Raw genomic sequence first — 21,756 nt, forward strand, 5'->3', positions numbered from 1 at the left:
CCAAGTACAGAAATTGTCAACTTCCCATTACTCACATCAATCTTGGTGTTCGCTGTGGCCATGAACGGTCTTCCCAATATGATCGGTAGCTCATTCCCTCTAATTGGGGTATCCTCCATTTCAAGAATGATAAAATCAGCGGGCATGATCAAATCTGCAACCCGGACCAGCACATCTTCAACCACACCTTTCGGAGCCTTTACTGAACGATCTGCCAATTGAAGAGTAACACTAGTAGGTTTAAGGTCTCCTATGCCCAACTGTGCGAAAACTGAATACGGCATCAAATTAATACTTGCTCCCAAATCCAGCAATGCCTTCTCAAACTTGTGATCCCCAACCAAACATGGAATCGTAAAACTGACAAGGTCTTTCAACTTTGGTGGCAGCTTCCTCTGCAAAACCGCACTTACTTCTTCACTCAGACACACCTGCTCATGCTCTTTGAATTTTCTCTTGTGCGTGCACAATTCCTTCAAAAACTTGGCATACTTAGGAATCTGCTGAATAGCATTAAGCAAAGGAATGTTGATTTCCACTTTCTTAAACATCTCCAAAATTTCCTTAGCTTGCTCATCCTTACTCTGCTTCCTTTGACGTTGAGGGAAAGGCAACGGAGCTCTTGGAATAGAGGAAGTAATCTCGGCCTTCTTGTTAGCACGCGTAGCAATGTGCTTTTCTTGTTTCTTTCTTTCCTCCTCTTCCTCATCCTTAACCTTAACTTTATCCCTCTTGTACTGTTCCACTTGTTCAGGCTCTAATATCTCAACCTCATCCTCATTGCCTGCAGTATCATCTTGAGTAGTGCCCACTTTGTTGTCAATCACTTTCCCACTTCTCAAAGTAGTGATCGCTTCTGCCCTATCCTGAATTGGTGCACCCTTTACCACTTTGTCCAAGGTCAAAGTCACTTGTTCCAATTGGGCTTCCAAATTCGAGATAGCCTTAGCTGTGACACTCAACTGCTCCTCAGTCTTATTCATAAATGTCTTAGTATCATTAGACATCGAAGTTGTACTCTGAGCTAATGCAGCCATCATGTCCTCCAAATAAGTACTTCGTTGCTCAACTGGGAACTGTACACTTGGTCTAGCTTGAACTCTTTCAACCTCGAAACATGACTCTCCATGTGACGGCCTAGCTTCCTGATTTGCCATCAGAACCTGCATCATCTGCTTAAGCTCAGACATCTCAGCTTCCATAGCTGATTTCTTTTCCACTCTTTTCCGTCTATTCCACTGCTGTGAACTCAATGCCAATGTGTCAAAGAGTGTCCATGCTTCCTCAAAAGTCTTCTTTTTCAGTGCTCCTCCACATTTCATATCCACCATATTACGATCTTGATCCAACAGACCCTCATAAAAGTACTCAATCTGCATCCATGGGGCAAAATTATGGTGCGGACACGAAGTCAGAAGCTCTTGGTACCTTTCCCAACTCTCATGAAACACCTCGTCCTCTGATTGTGTAAACCCTAAGATCTGCTTCCTCATGATGGTAGTCTTACTAACTGGGTAGAACCTCAACAAAAACCTGGATGCCAATTCTTCCCATGTTCTAATAGAAGCGACCTGCAAGGAAAATAACCAATGTTTAGCTTTATCTTTAAGAGAGAATGGAAATAACCTTAACATTCTTTGATCATCGCTCAACCCCCTCAGCTTGCCAATCTCGCATATTGCATGAAATTCCTTGATATGCACGTAGGGATCCTCTCCTTCTGACCCATGAAATGATGGAAGAAGTTTGATTGTCCCACTTGAAAGTTCAAAATCAGCTTCCACTTGAGAGTAAACAATGCACGTAGGTTGAGCTAGAAGCGTTGGAGACGAATAATCACTCAAAGGTATTCTCATTTGAGATGCATTCGGCTGCAAGGTCTCCTCGACTTCCTCTTCTGATTTCTCCTCTTCGTATGCTTCTTCAGATTCACTTCCTTTCCGCGACACAAGAGTCGACCTCATCCTTAATGGTGTCCAATTGAGTCTCGGCCTTCCCTTGTACGCACTCAACACCTTTTGGCCTTCTACGCGTGAAAGAGGAGTGATCTTCGAATTTGATTCTTCCGTTGTGCCTTAGAAACAAGAGAAATCAGTGAGAACCAAAAATAAAAACAGAAAATAAAACCTAACTAAAATGACTTAACTAAAGATAATTAAACTAGCAATCAACAAAATAACAATTCCCCGGCAACGGCGCCAAAAACTTGTTGTATGTTTTCCTAGAGCAAATTAAATAACCTTTTCTGAGCTCTAGGTTAACTCGCAAGTAAACGAATCGCTAAGTAGCAAAGCTTACAAATACGAGGTCGATCCCACAGGGAATTGTACTAGTGTTATGATCACTAACCTAATTAAATTCGATTAAATCTACTCTAACTCACACACGCAAATGGGGGGTTTTGATTGGTTTTTGAGACTAGACAAACTAACAGATAAATGACAAAACTTTAAAATAACAACTGAATGAATTTGGATAAAACAATAAAAAAGAAACACTAGGGGTCAGAATCCACCACTAGCATACCATTCACTCTACTATGGATATTAACAATCAATATATAAACATGTTGACAAAGTTCGTCTACTAAAAGGTTTGGCTAGTCACTTTTAGCAATTACTCCCCTTACTGTGCATAAACTAAGAGCTTCTTGGGCCTTCCTTAGCCAGTTAACTTGCATGTTCCCTAGTTCTAAGCTAAGGCAGCTGTTACCCATGCAAGAGTCGTTACGATCTTTGAGAGTGACAAACACATAGCGCATGGCTCCAAATTAATGTACTGTATGTCATCTATGATCTCTTTTCTCATGAATATTATCTTAGGATACCCACTTGTTGCCTATTGAAACTATCATTCTTTCGAGCTTATTTAGTTTCACAACATAATTCTAGATGCATGCAACCTAAGGTGATCAGTCAAAAATGCAAAACAAATAGATTCAATTTAAACAGAGATTCAATTTTCGGCCAACCATGGGCCTTGGGCTGATTTGGGCTCTTTTTGGGCGTAACTTACTTTTCAGCTCGCGGAACTGCTGCGCTACCTCCATTAAAATGGCCATATCTTGAGCTAGAAAACAAGAAAGTGCAGCAGCAGCTAGGGTTAGGAGAGCATTGGGCATTTGGGCTTGCGGCAAGGGCTTTGGCTTTGGGCTTAAGTGACACACACCAGCCCTTAGGGTTTAGTGCATGGCTGCTAGTCTTGGGTTGGTGCATTGGGCTTCCTCTTGGGCTGGCGCATGCATGCATGCATGGTCCCTTCAGATTTCGGCATTGCATAGGCCCATGACCCATTTGACTTGTTGACTTTGTCTTCCCATTTTGCCCCTCATCTCCATTTGAATTTGAATTCATTTCTTCCCTCCATTTATTTCCATGGATGTCCACCACCTTCTAGAAGCTTCTGGAACCTTGACTTTGTAGAGTTGACTTTGACCAACATTTCCTAGTGTAACTAGGATTTCTTGTAAATGAAGGATTCCTTATCCATTTCGACTTCTCATAATGACCATATTGCCCCTGGGGTCTCCTAGTGTCATTAGGACTCCTTTCCCTAGTAGGGTTAGGTTTCCTAGTTCAACCAGGATTTCCTGTTCCAATCGGGATTTCTTATTTCTGGCTCCGCAATGATGATTCTGAACTTGATGTTTCCTAGTGTGACTAGGAATCCTCATTCGACTAGGATTTCGGCCCCTTTCCTGGTTTGACCAAGATTTCCCTCGTTTTCCTAGTTTGACCAGGAAATGTCTAAAAATGGTCCTTTTGGCTTCTTTTCTCTTCTTTGCTCATTTTATCCTATAAAAACAAAAACAAACTAACAACACACAAAATATCGAGTTCTTGCACTCTGAGTTAGGGAGTTAGTATCTTAAAATAGTGTAAAATGAGCACTCAACAAAGAATAATCGAAACGTCGCCCGGAAGTCTCGGCACATCTAGCACTATGAAATCAGAGGGAATTAGTAATTTACGACATTTAACCAAAACATCCACAAGCATACCACGTGCTTTCTCGACTGAAGAGTTGGCGAAGCGAAGCGAATGTTCAAATCAAACAGTTGCAAATCAGCCTCCACAAATCCAAGCCTCTCGAACACAACCAGCGGCATGACATTGATAGCTGAGCCATTGTCAATTAAGGCATTGGCGATCTGCTATGCTGCATGGTATGACCAACGAGCCCGGATCCCTCTTCTTGCTTGGAAAAGATGCAAAGAGATAACCACAAATCTCCCTAGGAACGTTGTGACTATGCCCCTGCTCCTCAACCTTCTTCTCAATAGACTTCAACTCCCTCATGGTTGCTGGAAACTTGGTGATGTCGATGTCCGGAATGAGAGGAATCACACGAGTGTCATCCTTCTCTTCAATCATTTCCGGATCCTCCTCTTCTTCACTATCCATGATCTCAATCACCTCCTTAGTCTTGACCACTCTAACTCTCTTTCTTGGAGTAGTCCTCAAAATAGCATTTACATGCTCCTCATTCTTCGGGTTGACGATGGGCTGGCTTGGTAATTTCCCCTTCTCTCTCTGACCCAAAGTAGTGGCAATCTGACCCATTTGACTCTCCAAATGTGCAATAGCCTTCGAATTAGCTTGCATCTGCTGCTCGGTACGGTTCATGAAGGCATTGGTACTCTGAGCAAGGGAAGTGGTGCTTTGAGCAATCTGAGCAATCTTGTCCTCCAAACTAGACCTCTCGGCATTAGGGTGCATATACGGCTTGTTGGTGCTCCCACTAGCTTGCTGTCCATTGTTGTTGCTCCACCTGAAATTAGGGTTGTTCTTCCATCCAGGGTTATAAGTGTTAGAAAATGGATCATATGGCACCCTAGGATAATTCCCAACCTGATTCACGTGTTCCACATCACCTCCTTGTTCTTGCATACCCATCATCTTCTCTTGAGCCAAAGATAACTTCTGCACCATAGTCTTGATTTCCAAAATCTGTCCCTCCATGGTGTTTGGCACATCAGCTACCTCATATAACCCTCTCTTTGGTCCTCCTCTCGAACAATTGGAATTCCATTGTTGAGAACTCAAAGAGAGTGACTCAAACAAATCTGTAGCCTCATCCTCCGTCTTTGACATAAACGCACCACCACATGCCGAATCCACCTTGGCTTGGTCTCTCTCCAATAATCCCTGATAAAAACAACAAATCACATACCAAGGAGATAAGTTATGGTGTGGGCAGCTAGTAAGTAACTCATTGAATCTGTCCCAAGTCTCATGGAATGGCTCGTCCGCTTTCTGCACAAATCCAAGGATCTCCTTCCGAATCGAATTTGTCTTGGAAATGGAATAAAACTTGTTCAGGAACTTGCTCGAAAGATCATCCCATGTCGAAATGGAACCACTGGGCAGCGAATACAACCACCTCTTTGCCTTGTCCTTAAGCGCAAAAGGGAACATCCTCAAACGGTACTGATCGGCATTCAGACCCCTCAACTGTACGGCTTCACAAACCCCGGAAAACTCCTTCAAAAAGTGGATCGGATCCTCCCCATTCAGCCCATGGTAGCTCGGCAACAAGTGAATCTGGCCACTCTTGATTTCGAAATCAGTGGCTATGGTTGCATACCGAATGCAAGATGGTTGAGTGGGCAGCGAAGGTGCTGAAAAATGGCTCAAGGGCTGCGACATCATCTCGTTTGTCTCAGCCATGTCGACACTCTCAATCCCTGCACTACTTGAATTTGATGCACTAGGTTGCGGGCTGACTTGTAAAGTACCTAAAGCTTCGCTCTTGAGCCTCTCCAACCTTGCAACAAGTTCAGGGTTCATAAAACACACCTAATCAAGAGAAAACACACAATCAGTAGAAAGAATGCATATAAAGGCATGGCATTTATTAAAACTAAAAATTACTAATATAACCTAATTCTAATGACTAATTGGGAAAGATGGAACACACGCACACTACACCACACGCACACACCCTTTATTCTATCTTGCAATGTTAAGTTTTCAGTTTCAAATCAGATAAGCATGCAATAACCATCCAAGGCTAATGACAGTTAATTTGAACACAACATATTAAAGTTTGACTGCTAAAAAGGTTTGGCTAGTTACTTTCTCGCAATTGTTCTCCTAATGCATAAACTAAGAGCTTCTTGGGCCTTCCTTAGCCAGTTAACTTACATGTTCCCTAGTTCAAGGTAAGGCAGCTGTTACCCATGCAGGAGTCATTAAGTTTTATGAGAACGTCAAACATGCACAACATATAAGCTTTGACTATTTCCTTATAGAGGTCGCTCAACCCCACTACCAAGAATAATCCCTTATTCCCTTGTTACTTGTGGTTTAGTGTCTTTGACTATTTCACAGCTAAACCTAACAAATAAACTAGATGCAATTACCCTAAGGTGGCCAGTCAAATGATGCAAAAAACTAGTGACGGGTTCTAATAGATAGTGGAAATTTAATACGTGCAAAGATCAAACTAACAGACCAAGAGACGGATAAACGATTTGTTAGAACATGCAAATCCATTAATCGACCTACGACTAACATGCAAGATAGAATAACTAACCTACATAATTAAATTAAATAAATGAAAACAGCAACAATAAACAAAGTCCCAATTCATGCTTGATAAAAAAAATCAGAAACACAAAATTAAAGGCATAAACTAAACAACTAAATTAAATTGCATAAACTAAAAGAAATCAGAACCTGTTCGTTTTAAATTTTAATACTCGCAGTGCACGAATCTATATATAATATAGATGGCAAGCAAGGTCGATCCCACGAGGACTATTGTTGATCTTTAAATGATAATCCAAATGCTAAAAAGAAACAAGAAAATAAGACACAAGTGGCTGCCCAAGTTGTCACGCCTAGGGCAGCTACTTACTGAAATGAAACACACACACGCACACACAAATTGGAGGGGGTTTGTATGACTTGAGAACAGCAAATTAAACCTACTTAAAGACTAAGATGCGCAACTAGCAAAGAGTATGAAAACAGCAAATTATCTTGTGAAAATAGATAGATGATGAAACTAGGACTCTAGGACTTTACCACTAGACCTCATATCCAATGTCATGGTGCAATTTCTGAAACCTTTAATTTCTATTGATGAATGCATTCGCATATTCACCTATGGCATAGCATGAAATGCATGATTCCCCAAATGTACAAACTAGTGCATGGCGTCTACCCTAGTTTGGTACCCTAAATGCAACCTAGGCATGGCATCTACCTAAGAACGCAGCAAGGTCCATTAACACACAAATGAGATTATGAATGCAAATAAAACCCTAAGGCATGGCGTCTACCTTAGGTGCATTAGTATTGATTTCACACAATTAGAATTCAGCCAATTACTAAATCCTAAGTTGTTTATCACTTGTATTAGGGGCTGATTGGTTGTCCTCACCCTAAATTGATTAAATTCTAGATGCAATAACCCTAGGTGATCAATCAAGGATTATAAACACATAGAGAACAATGATAAAAGTGAAATCAAAATCATCAAATCCATGGAATTAAAGAAACAGCAACTACATCACCAATCCATTGAAAATTCGGCCTAGGGCTGAATCCTAGGCCCTAGAAAACGTGATTAGTTCATGCTAGAAAACAAGAACAGCCACGAAATCATGTTTTCATCTAACAATTACAAGAAAAGAAAAGAAGAAGAGAAAACACCCCAAAGGAGAGCTCACGCCTCCAGCAGCCTCTCTCCCTCTATTTTCTGATTTTTCCAAGTGTCTGAACCCCTAAAATGATAGAAAGAGATGTATATATAAGGGTGTGCAGCAGCTAGGGTTTTGGGAAGGAAGGATGTGCGGCCAGCTAGGGTTTCCAAGCTAGGAAGATGCGGCATGGGCTTGGCTTCTTGGGCTTAAGTGACTTGCGCAAGGCCCTAGGGTTTCCCTCTCTTGCGCATGGTGTAGCTGACCCCTATGGGCTTGCATGTAGCTGATTTCCTCCCCTAATGGGCCTCCAATAAATCAGGAATTAAAATGAAATAAATCAGGTTATATCAAATCTGATTTTTAGAGCCAAATTAGGAAAGGAAAGCCTTGCAAGGTGCGGCCAGCCCTTTTCTTCTAGCAACCACGCCACTTCCTATGTGGTTTGGGCTGGGCTTCCATTTCTTCATGCTCTTGGACCCTCTCTTGATCTTGGGCTTCCATTTAAACAGCAAATATTCATTTAAGCTCAAAATGGGCTGATTTGCATCCATTTAATTCCTATGGGCTTTCCACCTACAAAAGAGAAAAACACAAATAAATAACATAAAATATAGGGACTAAGTACTAAATACATGAAGATAGAGGGCCTAAAATGCAAACATTTAAGGACCTAACAAATTCCCCCAAACTTAACCTTTGCTAGTCCCTAGCAAAACAAAACAAAACTACACTAAGACTCCAAAAACAACCTAACCGTCCACCAAAAATCTCAGGTATGCTTGATCATTCATAACTCAATCAAATAGATTACACACTAGTTCCAGAGATTACCAAATGCCAACATTAACTCACAATCAACAAGGTTAAAGCATCATGTGCGTAAGACAATATCAACATAGTTTTCAATCTGAATTTTCAAGCAACTTGAGTAATCACAAGCAGCTAGTGTCACTTCAATTCTCACAAAGATAGTCACTCTCAAATAAAGCACTGAGATATTGGTTAAATAGTGATTCCCTCAAAAGGCATATGTGAGCGAGTTTATGCATACAAATTCAAATTACTCACATATATGTAAGAACGAAAGCACAAGTGAAAGAATAATGATCTCATGAAAGATACCAAATACCTGAAATCAAATCAAAATACAATATGCTTCCATCTCATCTAATCTCCACATTAAGACTACACTTCACCTAAAATCATATAGGACTTTTACATATGGGTTGTAATGGGGCTAACGGTGAAAGGTTTTAACAAGAAAGGTATGGAAAACACAAAGACTTAAGGGAACCATAGAGAATCAGGTTTTACGTTGTCATTTCATTCTTATACACTTTGGCAACAAGGCTTGCATTCTTGAATTTGCACACTTGTGATACACATGCCTACCCTTTTCACTTTTTTTTTTTTTTTTTTTTTTTAATTTATTTTCTTTTGGGCACGGCAACATATTCAATTCCTTTTCTTTTCTTTTTCACATTATTCCCAAGCCTTGCACACAAATGAACAATTATCCTAAACCAGTTCTCTACAATCCCTTAAGTATGGGTAGATACACACAACGGAAAGGTACTTCCCCCCAAACTAGGGGCTGGCGCGGGTAACATGGTTAAGAAACAAAAAGGCTGACAAGGCTCAACAAGGCAACTAGGGGTATAAATGAACACAAGAAGGATGGCTAGAATGGCACAAACGAGACAAAGAAGGCCTAAATCATTTCCTAGGTTCCATGTAGTTACAACATGCTTCAATTAAATTGAGATGGAAGTTCTATCATTTGATTTAAAATGATGCACATTTCAAGCATTTGATCAAGTGAAAGATAATGAGATCATGCAAACTCTAGATATTCAATGAACGTATGGAGTATTAGCATATAACCCTCAAAACAGAAGAATTAAAGCTCGAATCTCACAAGGGGTATATAAGTTCACTAGAAGCCTAGATCATACAAGCATGCAATCATTTTCAGTCTAAACTATACCGGCATTGTAATCCACACAAAGATAGCTCAAATATGCTCAAAATGAGTTATATGTCAAAAGAATAATCAAAAGAACTGGTTTCACCAATTCAACCAAAGTATGCAAGATCAAAGCATTTGCAATTCATCATAGTGGTGGACAGGAACCTAAAGGTCATAAAAAAAAAAAATTTTTTGGTATTTTTCAAAAATTTGAGCGAAAATCTCAAAACCTAAACCTAAAACTCTTCCCCCAAACTTAAATGAAACATTGTCCTCAATGTTTCGAACTAAGCATGCAATGAATCATTCAAGTTAGGAAGACAAATACTCTAATGACCTAAAAACAGACCACAACCAAAAAAAACTAAAGGAAAGCACAAGGTTAAGAACTCCCTGTTATCCATGCAAACAGCCATAGGGCAATGTTTCTTCTCTCCAAATGTTGGGTTGCCTCCCAATCAGCGCTAAGTTTAGAGTCTTCAGCCAGACTTGGCAGGACATCACGCTAATGGAACAGGATCCTCCAAGAGCATGTTCTCCTCTGAACGCTCCATATTAGCCTCCAAGTAAGGCTTAAGTCGATGGCCATTCACCTTGAATGTATTCTTTGTCTTTGTATTGCAGACCTCGACTGCACCATGAGGGTAAACATTAGTAACAGTAAATGGACCATACCATCGAGAACGAAGTTTACCTGGAAAGAGTCTGAGGCGAGAATTGTAAAGCAAGACTTTCTGACCCACTTCGAAATGTTTCCTCAAAATGGCCTTGTCATGGTAGGCCTTAGTCTTGTCTTTGTAAATCCTAGAACTCTCATAAGCCTCATTCCTGAGTTCTTCCAATTCACTCAATTGTAGCTTCCTATGGTCACCTGCCTCGTTCATCTTAAAATTGAAATGTTTAATAGCCCAATATGCTTTATGCTCTAATTCGACAGGTAAATGACATGGCTTACCAAAAACCAACCTGTACGAGGACATACCAATGGGAGTCTTATACGCTGTACGATAAGCCCATAGAGCATCTAAGAGGCGATCTGACCAATCTTTCAGGGAGGGGCTCACAGTCTTCTCCAAAATTTGCTTAATTTCCCTATTACAGATCTCAGCCTGTCCACTTGTCTGGGGGTGATAAGGTGTAGAAACCTTATGCTTGATACCATATTTGCTTAGCAAGGCCGCAAATAACCTGTTGTTGAAGTGAGATCCTCCATCACTAATAATAGCTCTGGGAGCGCCAAATCTTGCAAAAATATGATCCTTAAGAAATCTGAGGACAACTCTAGAATCATTAGTCTTGGATGGAATTGCTTCCACCCATTTCGACACATAATCAACCGCAAGCAAGATATACAAATAACCTTTGGAAGACGGAAATGGGCCCATGAAATCAATGCCCCAGACATCAAAAATCTCAACAATAAGAATGGGGTTAAGAGGCATTTGATTTCGTGAAGAAATGTTACCCAACTTTTGGCACCTATCACAAGTGGTGCAGAATGTATAAGCATCCTTGAACAAACTAGGCCAGTAAAAGCCACACTGCAACACTTTTAGGGCCGTCTTCTTTGCTCCACCATGTCCTCCACATGCATCAGAATGGCAAAAAGTTAGTATAGACTGAAACTCAGATTCTGGCACACACCTTCTGATGATCTGGTCGGGGCACCACTTAAATAGATATGGATCATCCCATATATAGTACTTAGCCGTGCTGATGAGCTTCTCCTTCTGAGCTCTCTGTATATCACCTGGAAGTTCTCCTGTAACAATATAATTAACAATATCAGAGTACCAAGGAACATAAACAGACAATGAGAACAACTGCTCATCTGGGAATCGCTCATTCAGAGGGAGGATGTCCTCCTCTGTAGTAGAACTGTGCACCAATCGACTAAGGTGATCCGCCACCACATTCTCTGAGCCCTTCTTATCTTTGATCTCCAGGTCAAACTCCTGGAGCAACAAAATCCATCTAATCAGCCTGGGCTTCGCATCTTTCTTCTGTAGAAGGTACCTAAGCGCTGCATGATCAGAAAACACAATCACTTTAGTTCCAATCAGATATGACCTAAATTTTTCTAAAGCAAAAATGACAGCCAAAAGCTCCTTCTCTGTGGTGGAATAATTCAGCTGGGCATCATTGAGAGTCCGACTGGCATAGTAGATAACATGTGGTATCTTGTTCACTCTCTGCCCTAACACAGCTCCCACAGCATAATCAGAAGCATCGCACATCAGCTCAAATGGCAAACTCCAATCAGGAGGCATAATGACTGGAGCTGATGTGAGAAGAGTCTTCAATCTGTTAAATGCGGCTAGACACTCCTCATTGAATTCAAACGGCACCTCCTTGGCCAACAATCTACTCAAAGGCCGAGCTATCTGGGAAAAATCCTTAATGAACCGCCTGTAAAAACCTGCATGACCAAGAAACGATCTCACATCTTTAACTGTCAAAGGTGGTGGAAGATTACTTACCAGATCAACCTTGGCCTTATCCACCTCTATCCCTCTACTGGATATGACATGGCCAAGAACAATACCCTGTTGTACCATAAAATGGCACTTCTCCCAATTCAAAACCAAATTGCATTCCTGGCATCTTTCTAAAACCAAAGCAAGATTATGTAGGCATTTATCATAAGAAGAACCAAATACACTGAAGTCATCCATAAATACCTCTATTATATGCTCCACCATATCCGAAAAAATGCTCATCATGCATCGCTGAAAAGTACCTGGAGCATTGCACAAGCCAAAGGGCATGCGCCTGTAGGCAAAAGTGCCATAGGGACAGGTAAATGTCGTCTTCTCCTGGTCCTCTGGGGCTATAGCTATCTGGTTGTAGCCTGAATACCCATCTAGAAAGCAATAATGGCTATGACCTGCAAGACGTTCCAACATCTGATCAATAAAAGGTAATGGGAAATGGTCTTTCCGAGTACCTGAGTTAAGTTTCCTGTAGTCTATGCAGACACGCCACCCTGTCTGTACTCGAGTTGGCACCAGCTCATTTGCATCATTTCTGACCACTGTGACACCAGACTTCTTAGGAACCACCTGCACTGGACTCACCCATTTGCTATCTGATATGGGATAAATAATACCCACATCTAACAACTTCAGCACCTCCTTCAGCACAACTTCCTTCATCACTGGGTTGAGTCTACGCTGAGCCTCTCTAGTCGGCTTAGCTCCATCCTCCAACAATATCCTGTGCATACACCTCGAGGGACTGATTCCCTTGATATCTGCAATACTCCACCCAATTGCTGTTTTGTGCTCTCTCAGCACTCTCAACAATTTCTCTTCTTCCTCTGTATTGAGGTTGGAAGCAATGATCACAGGTAATGTGCTTCCCTCACCCAAATAGGCATACTTCAGATGCTCAGGCAAATCCTTCAACTCTAGCTTAGGTGCCTGCAACACAGAGGGTACAAGTTTTGTATCAGAAACAGGTAAAGGCTCAAAAGCAGAAATATACATACCTGAACAGCGGGGTACGGCCTCTAAGTGAGCCAAAATGTTCTCAACCTACTCATCCTCATGCACAGCCATAGGGCTATGAATCAAAGCTCTATCCAACGGATCACTGCTACAAGTCACATTAAACACCTGTTGACAAACCAAATCCATAACATCCACCCTAAAGCACTCGTGCTCATCACTGGGTAGTTTGAGTGCCTCAAACACTCTAAACTCAATGGTCTGTCCCTGCACATTCATAGTTAGTGTACCCTGTTGAACATCAATTTTTGTACCTGCAGTGGCCATAAAGGGACGACCAAGTATCAAGGGTAATTGTGCCTCATGCATAGGTACGGCCTCCATTTCCAAAACTAGGAAATCAGCCGGCAATATCAATCCATCTACTCTCACAAGTACATCTTCCAAAATTCCTCTGGGGTACTTAACTGATCTATCAGCTAACTGGATACTCACAGAGGTCGCCTTCAGCTCACCTAAATTCAGAGTCTCATACACAGAAAATGGCATTAAATTCACAGAGGCACCTAAATCAAGGAGAGCTTTCTCAAACCTACAATCCCCAATGATACAAGGGATAGTGAAGCTGCCTGGGTCCTTGAGCTTGGGAGGTAGCTTCCTCTGAAGCACTGCTGAAACCTCCTCTGAAACCTTCACTGTCTCGAACTCTTTGAACCTTCTCTTGTTCGTGCACAAGTCCTTGAGGAACTTTGCATATCTTGGCACTTGCTTAATCGCATCTAGAAGGGGAATATTGATCTCCACCTTCCTGAATATCTCCATAACACCCTTCAGAGGGTCCTCTTTCTTAGCCTTCTGCAACCTGCTAGGAAAAGGAGCATGTATAGAAATCAACTTAGAAGGGTCAGATTGTACCTGAGGTAAGGGAAAACCCTTGGGAACTACCACATGGTTGCCTGAAGATGGCACAGAAGAGTCTAAGGTACCCTTAACAGGTTCGGCTATGATCTCAGGTGCATCTTCTGACTCGACACCTTCCTCCACAACTTCTTTCTCCTCTTTCCCAACTATCTTACCCCCTCTGAGAGTAATTGCATTCACCTGCTCATTATTCTTGGGGTTAATGATCACTTGCCCTGGAAGTCTCCCTGGCTCTCTTTGATTCAGTGCGGTAGCTAACTGGCCCATTTGTTGCTCAAGATTCGCAATGGCCCTATCAGTCTTCTGCATATGTGTCTCTGACTTCTGAATGAAAGACTGTGTGCTCTGAGCCATGGATGCAATCAAATCTTCCAAGGACTTCTTCTGAGGCTGTTGTTGTTGATAGCCCTGATGTGCCTGATGTTGTGGAAATGAACCTTGAGGCTGCTGCTGATTCTGGTTATTACTCCACCTGAAATTGGGATGATTCCGCCACCCTGGGTTGTAAGTAGGAGAGAATGGATCATTCCTGGGCCTCTGATTATATGAGTTCAGCATGTTGGCCTGTTCTTGCACAAACTCAGGGAAATCGGCACCATGAGGGCAAGAAATCGTTTCATGTCCAGGTGTAGCACAAATGGCGCAAACCTCCAATGATGGAGCTTTCTGATTTAGGGCAAGTATGACATCCATCTTGCGTTCCAGCCGAGCGATCTGCGCATTAGATGCAAGATTATTAGAAGTATTGACCTCATTAACACCAGCACACTTACCTCTAGTATCTGAATGCATTGTTTCTCTTGCCATCTCTTCATAGAGGTCAGAGGCTTCCTGGGCTGTCTTATTCCTAATAGAACCACCTGAAAAATTAATCACAGCATTCCTACTCGCAAGGGTTAGTCCTTTATAAAATATGCGCATCAATAAGTTCAAAGGAAGTCCATGATGTGGACATTGAAGTAGCAATGTATTAAAACGCTCCCAAGCCTCTGAGAATGACTCATCTTGTTGAGAAAACTGCATAATCTTATCTCGCAGCATATCCGTCTTTTGAGATGAAAAGAACTTTTCTAGGAACTTCTTCTCAATTTCATCCCAAGTCCTCAGTGATCCAGGTTTCAAAGAATTCAGCCAAAACTTAGCTTTATCCTTCAAAGTGTAAGGAAACACCCTCATCTTGAGTTGATTCTCATTCACACCTGTCAAGGGCAAAAAGCTCACAGCATTAAATATATCTTTAAGGTGAGTTAGCGGATCTTCACTAGGTAAACCATGAAAAGAGGGTAGCATATTAAAGTGAGAAGATTTGAGCTCATAATTTCTTGCAGCAGGTGGCAAGGCAATGCTCGAAGGGGAAGCAGGGATGGTCGGGATGTCTAGATCCCCCATGTGTTCCACGTTGTCTTCCTCGGCCATAGCTTTTTCAAATTGGTGAGAGCTTGATGAAGATGTAGGAGACGGTGTAGGGGATGGCAAAGGTAGACGTGTTGCTGCTCGAACTAACTCCGCCTTACTCCTTTCACAAAACAATCTGATTTCGGCTAATCTCTCATCCAAATAAGTGTCCTCAATTGACTTGTTAGGATCTGGCTGGGACATGCACAAGTACCTACAAAATAAGAGACAAACACGTTAGAACCTCAATTGAACAACAAGAGAAAAGTAATTTTCGGATTTTTTTTTTTTGAAATAAATAAACTATGTAATTAAATAAATACGAAAATCAGAAAAATAAAACAAGTTAACAACGAAAAACTAAACACAATCCTACAACTATGACTCACGGCACATGAACAAGGACAAAGGGAAAACAAATTAAGAAAAAGAAAACAGCAAATAATCACTAAATAAAAACACTAAAAGAACGCACTAAGATTGTCACAAAGATCAAATCTAGTCCCCGGCAACGGCGCCAAAAACTGTTCGTTTTAAATTTTAATACTCGCAGTGCACGAATCTATATATAATATAGATGGCAAGCAAGGTCGATCCCACGAGGACTATTGTTGATCTTTAAATGATAATCCAAATGCTAAAAAGAAACAAGAAAATAAGACACAAGTGGCTGCCCAAGTTGTCACGCCTAGGGCAGCTACTTACTGAAATGAAACACACACACGCACACACAAATTGGAGGGGGTTTGTATGACTTGAGAACAGCAAATTAAACCTACTTAAAGACTAAGATGCGCAACTAGCAAAGAGTATGAAAACAGCAAATTATCTTGTGAAAATAGATAGATGATGAAACTAGGACTCTAGGACTTTACCACTAGACCTCATATCCAATGTCATGGTGCAATTTCTGAAACCTTTAATTTCTATTGATGAATGCATTCGCATATTCACCTATGGCATAGCATGAAATGCATGATTCCCCAAATGTACAAACTAGTGCATGGCGTCTACCCTAGTTTGGTACCCTAAATGCAACCTAGGCATGGCATCTACCTAAGAACGCAGCAAGGTCCATTAACACACAAATGAGATTATGAATGCAAATAAAACCCTAAGGCATGGCGTCTACCTTAGGTGCATTAGTATTGATTTCACACAATTAGAATTCAGCCAATTACTAAATCCTAAGTTGTTTATCACTTGTATTAGGGGCTGATTGGTTGTCCTCACCCTAAATTGATTAAATTCTAGATGCAATAACCCTAGGTGATCAATCAAGGATTATAAACACATAGAGAACAATGATAAAAGTGAAATCAAAATCATCAAATCCATGGAATTAAAGAAACAGCAACTACATCACCAATCCATTGAAAATTCGGCCTAGGGCTGAATCCTAGGCCCTAGAAAACGTGATTAGTTCATGCTAGAAAACAAGAACAGCCACGAAATCATGTTTTTCATCTAACAATTACAAGAAAAGAAAAGAAGAAGAGAAAACACCCCAAAGGAGAGCTCACGCCTCCAGCAGCCTCTCTCCCTCTATTTTCTGATTTTTCCAAGTGTCTGAACCCCTAAAATGATAGAAAGAGATGTATATATAAGGGTGTGCAGCAGCTAGGGTTTTGGGAAGGAAGGATGTGCGGCCAGCTAGGGTTTCCAAGCTAGGAAGATGCGGCATGGGCTTGGCTTCTTGGGCTTAAGTGACTTGCGCAAGGCCCTAGGGTTTCCCTCTCTTGCGCATGGTGTAGCTGACCCCTATGGGCTTGCATGTAGCTGATTTCCTCCCCTAATGGGCCTCCAATAAATCAGGAATTAAAATGAAATAAATCAGGTTATATCAAATCTGATTTTTAGAGCCAAATTAGGAAAGGAAAGCCTTGCAAGGTGCGGCCAGCCCTTTTCTTCTAGCAACCACGCCACTTCCTATGTGGTTTGGGCTGGGCTTCCATTTCTTCATGCTCTTGGACCCTCTCTTGATCTTGGGCTTCCATTTAAACAGTAAATATTCATTTAAGCTCAAAATGGGCTGATTTGCATCCATTTAATTCCTATGGGCTTTCCACCTACAAAAGAGAAAAACACAAATAAATAACATAAAATATAGGGACTAAGTACTAAATACATGAAGATAGAGGGCCTAAAATGCAAACATTTAAGGACCTAACAGAACCATGCACTAAACAAAATCAGAATCATAAATTAAATAAATTCGGAAACATAAACCAACATAAAATCAGAATTCTAGAAAGAAAAAGAAAACAAAAATCAGAGATGCAAACACATGGGGGCTGCGGCAAGGAGAGAGGAAGAAGGAGGCACCTAGCAAGCAGGAGGAACTCACGGCAAGGTGAGCTAGGGCTTGCGGCAAGGCTGATCCTTCTCTCTCTCACTTGTCACGCCACCCTCTCTCTCTAAGTCTCTCTGAATTCGGCTCTCTCTCACTCTCTCTAACTTCTGAAAATAAAAACCTAAAACTGAAAATAAAACTAGCAGGAGGTAAGAGGCCCTTGGGTTCTGAAGTATATGATATATTTATAGAGGTGCAATCCTTGAGAGGCAAGGAAGAGAAAACATGCGGCTGCTAGGGTTTCTTCTCCTTGTAGCTTGCGGCATCAGCTAGGATTAGAGCTTGTGGGCTTGCGGCAAGGGCTTGGTCCTTTGGGCTTAAGTGTCGCATGCAAGTCAGCTAGGCCTCCCTCCCTTGCGCATGGGCTGCTGGTCTTGGACCTTGATGTGCATTGGGCTCGCATGTGTTGGGCTGAAGTAGCTTGCACAAGATGGGCTAGGGTTCACTCCATGGGCTTCCACCTTGGGCTTGCATCTTGGGCTTGCGCATGGGCTCCTTGGCTGCTAGGGTTTGCATGGCATGCATGCGCATGCATGGGCTGCCATCTTGCTCCTTACGCATGGACTTTGGGCTGCTAGGGTTTGGGCCCATGCATGTGCATGCATGCCATGCAAACCCTAGCAGCCAAGGTGACAAGCCCAAGATGGAAGCCCATGGAGTGAAACCCTAGCCCATCTTGTGCAAGCAACTGAAGCCCAACATGGAAGCCCAACATGCAAGCCCAAAGCCCAAGACTACCAGCCCATGCCGCAAGGCCCTGATGCAGCTAACCCTAGCTGAAGCCGCAAGCAACTAGGAGAGGGAAACCCTAGCAGCCGCAAGTTTTCTCCTCCTTGCCTCTCAAGGAATGCTCCTCTATATAAATCCCCTTCATTCAGAACCCTAGGATGACTTTTTGCACCTACACACTCCAGCCGAATTTTCTCTCTTCTCCTAGTTTTATTTTTCTGTTTTAGGTTTTTAGTTTCAGCTTTTATTTTTGTGAGGATTAGCCGAAGGGTGAGAGAGAGAGAAGAGTGGCGTGGAAGCAAGGAAGGAGGACCCTTTGCCGCAAGCCCTAGCTCACCCCAGCCGTGAGCCAATTGCTTGTGGAGGTTGCCTTCTCTCTTGCCTTGCCGCAGCCCTCTCACTTGGTTTCTTTAATTTTTCTTCTAGTTTTCTGATTCCATGTTAGTTCATGTTTCTGAATTAATTAGCTCGTGATTATGAATTTATTTAATTAAGTTTCTGAATTTATTTAGTGCATGGTTCTGATTTCCTTTAGTTTATGCAATTTAATTTAGTTGTTTAGTTTATGGTTTTAAGTTTGTTTAATTTGCGTTTCTGATTTCCTTTTGCAAGCATGAATTGGGATTTTGTTTATTTGTTGCTGTTTTGTTTTTATTTATTTTATTTAATTATGTAGGTTAGTTATTCTATCTTGCATGTTAGTTGTAGGTTGATTAATGGATTTGCATGTTCTAACAAATCGTTTATCCGTCTCTTGGTCTGTTAGTTTGATGTTTGCGCGTATTAAATTTCCACTATCTATTAAAACCCCCGTCACTAGTTGTTTGCATCCTTTGACTGGCCACCTTAGGGTAATTGCATCTAGTTTATCCGTTAGGTTTAGCTGTGAAATAGTCAAAGACACTAAACCACAAGTAACAAGGGAATAAGAGATTATTCTTGGTAGTGGGGTTGGGCGACCTCTATAAGGAAATAGTCAAAGCTTATATGTTGTGCATGTTTGACGTTCTCATAAAACTTAATGACTCCTGCATGGGTAACAGCTGCCTTAGCTTGAACTAGGGAACATGTAGGTTAACTAAGGAAGGCCCAAGAAGCTCTTAGTTTATGCATTAGGAGAACAATGGCGAGAAAGTAACTAGCCAAACCTTTTTAGCTGTCAAACTTTAATATGTTGTGTTCAAATTAACTGTCATTAGCCTTGGATGGTTATTGCATGCTTATCTGATTTGAAACTGAAAACTTAACATTGCAAGATAGAGTAAAGTGTGTGTGCGTGTGGTGATGTGTGCGTGTGTTCCATCTTTCCAAAACCCCCCATTTAGTTATTCTAGTGATTAATTGCACTGATTTGTTGTGTATTAACCATTCCCTGTGGGATCGACCTCGTGCTTGTACGCTTTGCTACTGATGCGATTCGTGCACTTGCGAGTATACTTGGAATGAAATAGATGTTTATTTTGTTCTAAGAAAACATTCAACACGAGCGTACCATTCACTTTACTATGGATATTAACAAACAATATATAAACATGTTGACAAAGTTCATCTACTAAAAGGTTTGGCTAGTCACTTTTAGCAATTACTCCCCTTACTGTGCATAAACTAAGAGCTTCTTGGGCCTTCCTTAGCCAGTTAACTTGCATGTTCCCTAGTTCTAAGCTAAGGCAGCTGTTACCCATGCAAGAGTCATTACGAACTGTGAGAGTGACAAACACATAGTGCATAGCTCCAAATTAATGTACCCTATGTCCTCTATGATCTCTTTTCTCATGAATATTATCTTAGGATACCCATTTTAAACAGAAATCCAAGATTTGTCAACATATAAACAATTAAATTATTAATGATCCATAGTGAAAGTGAACAGCAATGCTAGGGCTTCATCCTAGCCCTAGCCCAATATTTAACTATGCATAATTAAATCCACAACTAAACAATGCATAATTAAAATAATGGAAATAAAAATAAAAGGAAGAGAGATCAAGCCGGGGCAGCAAGGTGGAGGTGCGGCTGCAATGGTGGTGTGCAATGGGGCTGCTCGGCCTTGGGCTCCACGGCAAGGAGGCTGAGGTGCTCCCTTTGGGAACTATTGAGGATATTTATGCAGAAATGAACCCAAAGAATCTGTTCCTGTCCTCAAAGGGCTTCTCTCCCAGATTAAGGCAGCTAAAACAGCTGATCCCTCTAACTAGCCCTGCATTCAACACAACTTTGTGAAACACCTTGATATGTTTAAGGTGTTTTTCCAAGGATTTAGAATAAACCAGAACATCATCAATATAAACAATAGTAAAATGGGAGTATGGGTTAAATATCTCATTCATGATGTTTTGGAATTCTGATGGTGCATTTTTTAACCCAAAAGGCATTACGTTCCATTCGTAATGTCCAAATGGAACTGTAAAGGCAGTTTTATACCTTTCTTCCTCTTTGATTTGGATCTGCCAATAGCCTGATTTCATATCAAACTTTGAGAAAATAGTGGCACCACAGAGTCTATTTAATAAATCTCTTTTATTAGGTAAAGGATACCTAATCCATCTTAGGGCCTTATTAAGGGGTTTATAATTTATGACTAACCTGGGGACTCCTCGCTCGATTTCAGCCGCCTTTTCCACATAAAAGGCCGGGCAGCTCCAGGGTGAAGAGCTTTTCCTGATTAAGCCTTTTTTTAGGAGATCATTAATCTCCTTTTGGCAAAGGTCCAGATGGTTACTATTCATCTGAATGGGCCTTGCCTTTGTTGGAATTTGGGCTTCATTGAAGCCAGGTTCATAAGGTAATGAGACTTCATGTCTCTTTCTGTTCCAAAAGGCATTAGGTAACTCTGAACAGATTTCTTTTTTAAGCATCTCTTCTATGCTCTTAGGGTTTAGGGTTCAATCTATATAAGGAATACCATTTCTATTCCTGAAGCTTTTAAAATCATAGAAACAGATGCTTCAGAACAAGGGTATGGTGGAATCCTAAAACAAAGGATTCAAGATAAAGAACAACTGGTCAGGTTCACTTCGGGTAGCTGGAAACCGGCACAGCAAAATTATTCTACAATTAAAAAAGAAATTCTTGCAATTGTTTTGTGTGTCACTAAATTTGAAAGTGATGTTTTAAATCAGCCATTCTTAATTAGAGTCGATTGCAAGGCGGCTAAAGACGTTTTAACAAAAGATGTTAAAAATATAGCTTCAAAACAGATTTTTGCAAGATGGCAAGCTATTTTATCTGCCTTTGATTTTCAAATTGATTATATTAAAGGAGAAAACAATTCTCTTCCTGATTTTCTAAC

At 41.2% G+C, this 21,756-nt stretch overlaps 1 non-coding gene and 1 pseudogene across 1 annotated transcript; one reads left to right on the forward strand and one right to left on the reverse strand.

Annotated features, from left to right (window-relative positions):
* Positions 1–5,181: 5,181 nt before the first annotated feature.
* On the forward strand, positions 5,182–5,288 carry LOC147283524 (small nucleolar RNA R71). The gene has a single exon (XR_015122721.1). It is a non-coding gene; the product is annotated as a small nucleolar RNA R71 (small nucleolar RNA).
* Positions 5,289–10,099: 4,811 nt separating this feature from the next.
* On the reverse strand, positions 10,100–21,322 carry LOC147283525 (uncharacterized; annotated as a pseudogene).
* Between the last annotated feature and the right edge of the window lie 434 nt (positions 21,323–21,756).

The sequence above is a fragment of the Dryas octopetala genome, chromosome 5 (genome assembly GCF_963921425.1).
Source record: "Dryas octopetala chromosome 5, drDryOcto1.1, whole genome shotgun sequence".
NCBI classification, from domain to species: Eukaryota; Viridiplantae; Streptophyta; class Magnoliopsida; order Rosales; family Rosaceae; genus Dryas; species Dryas octopetala.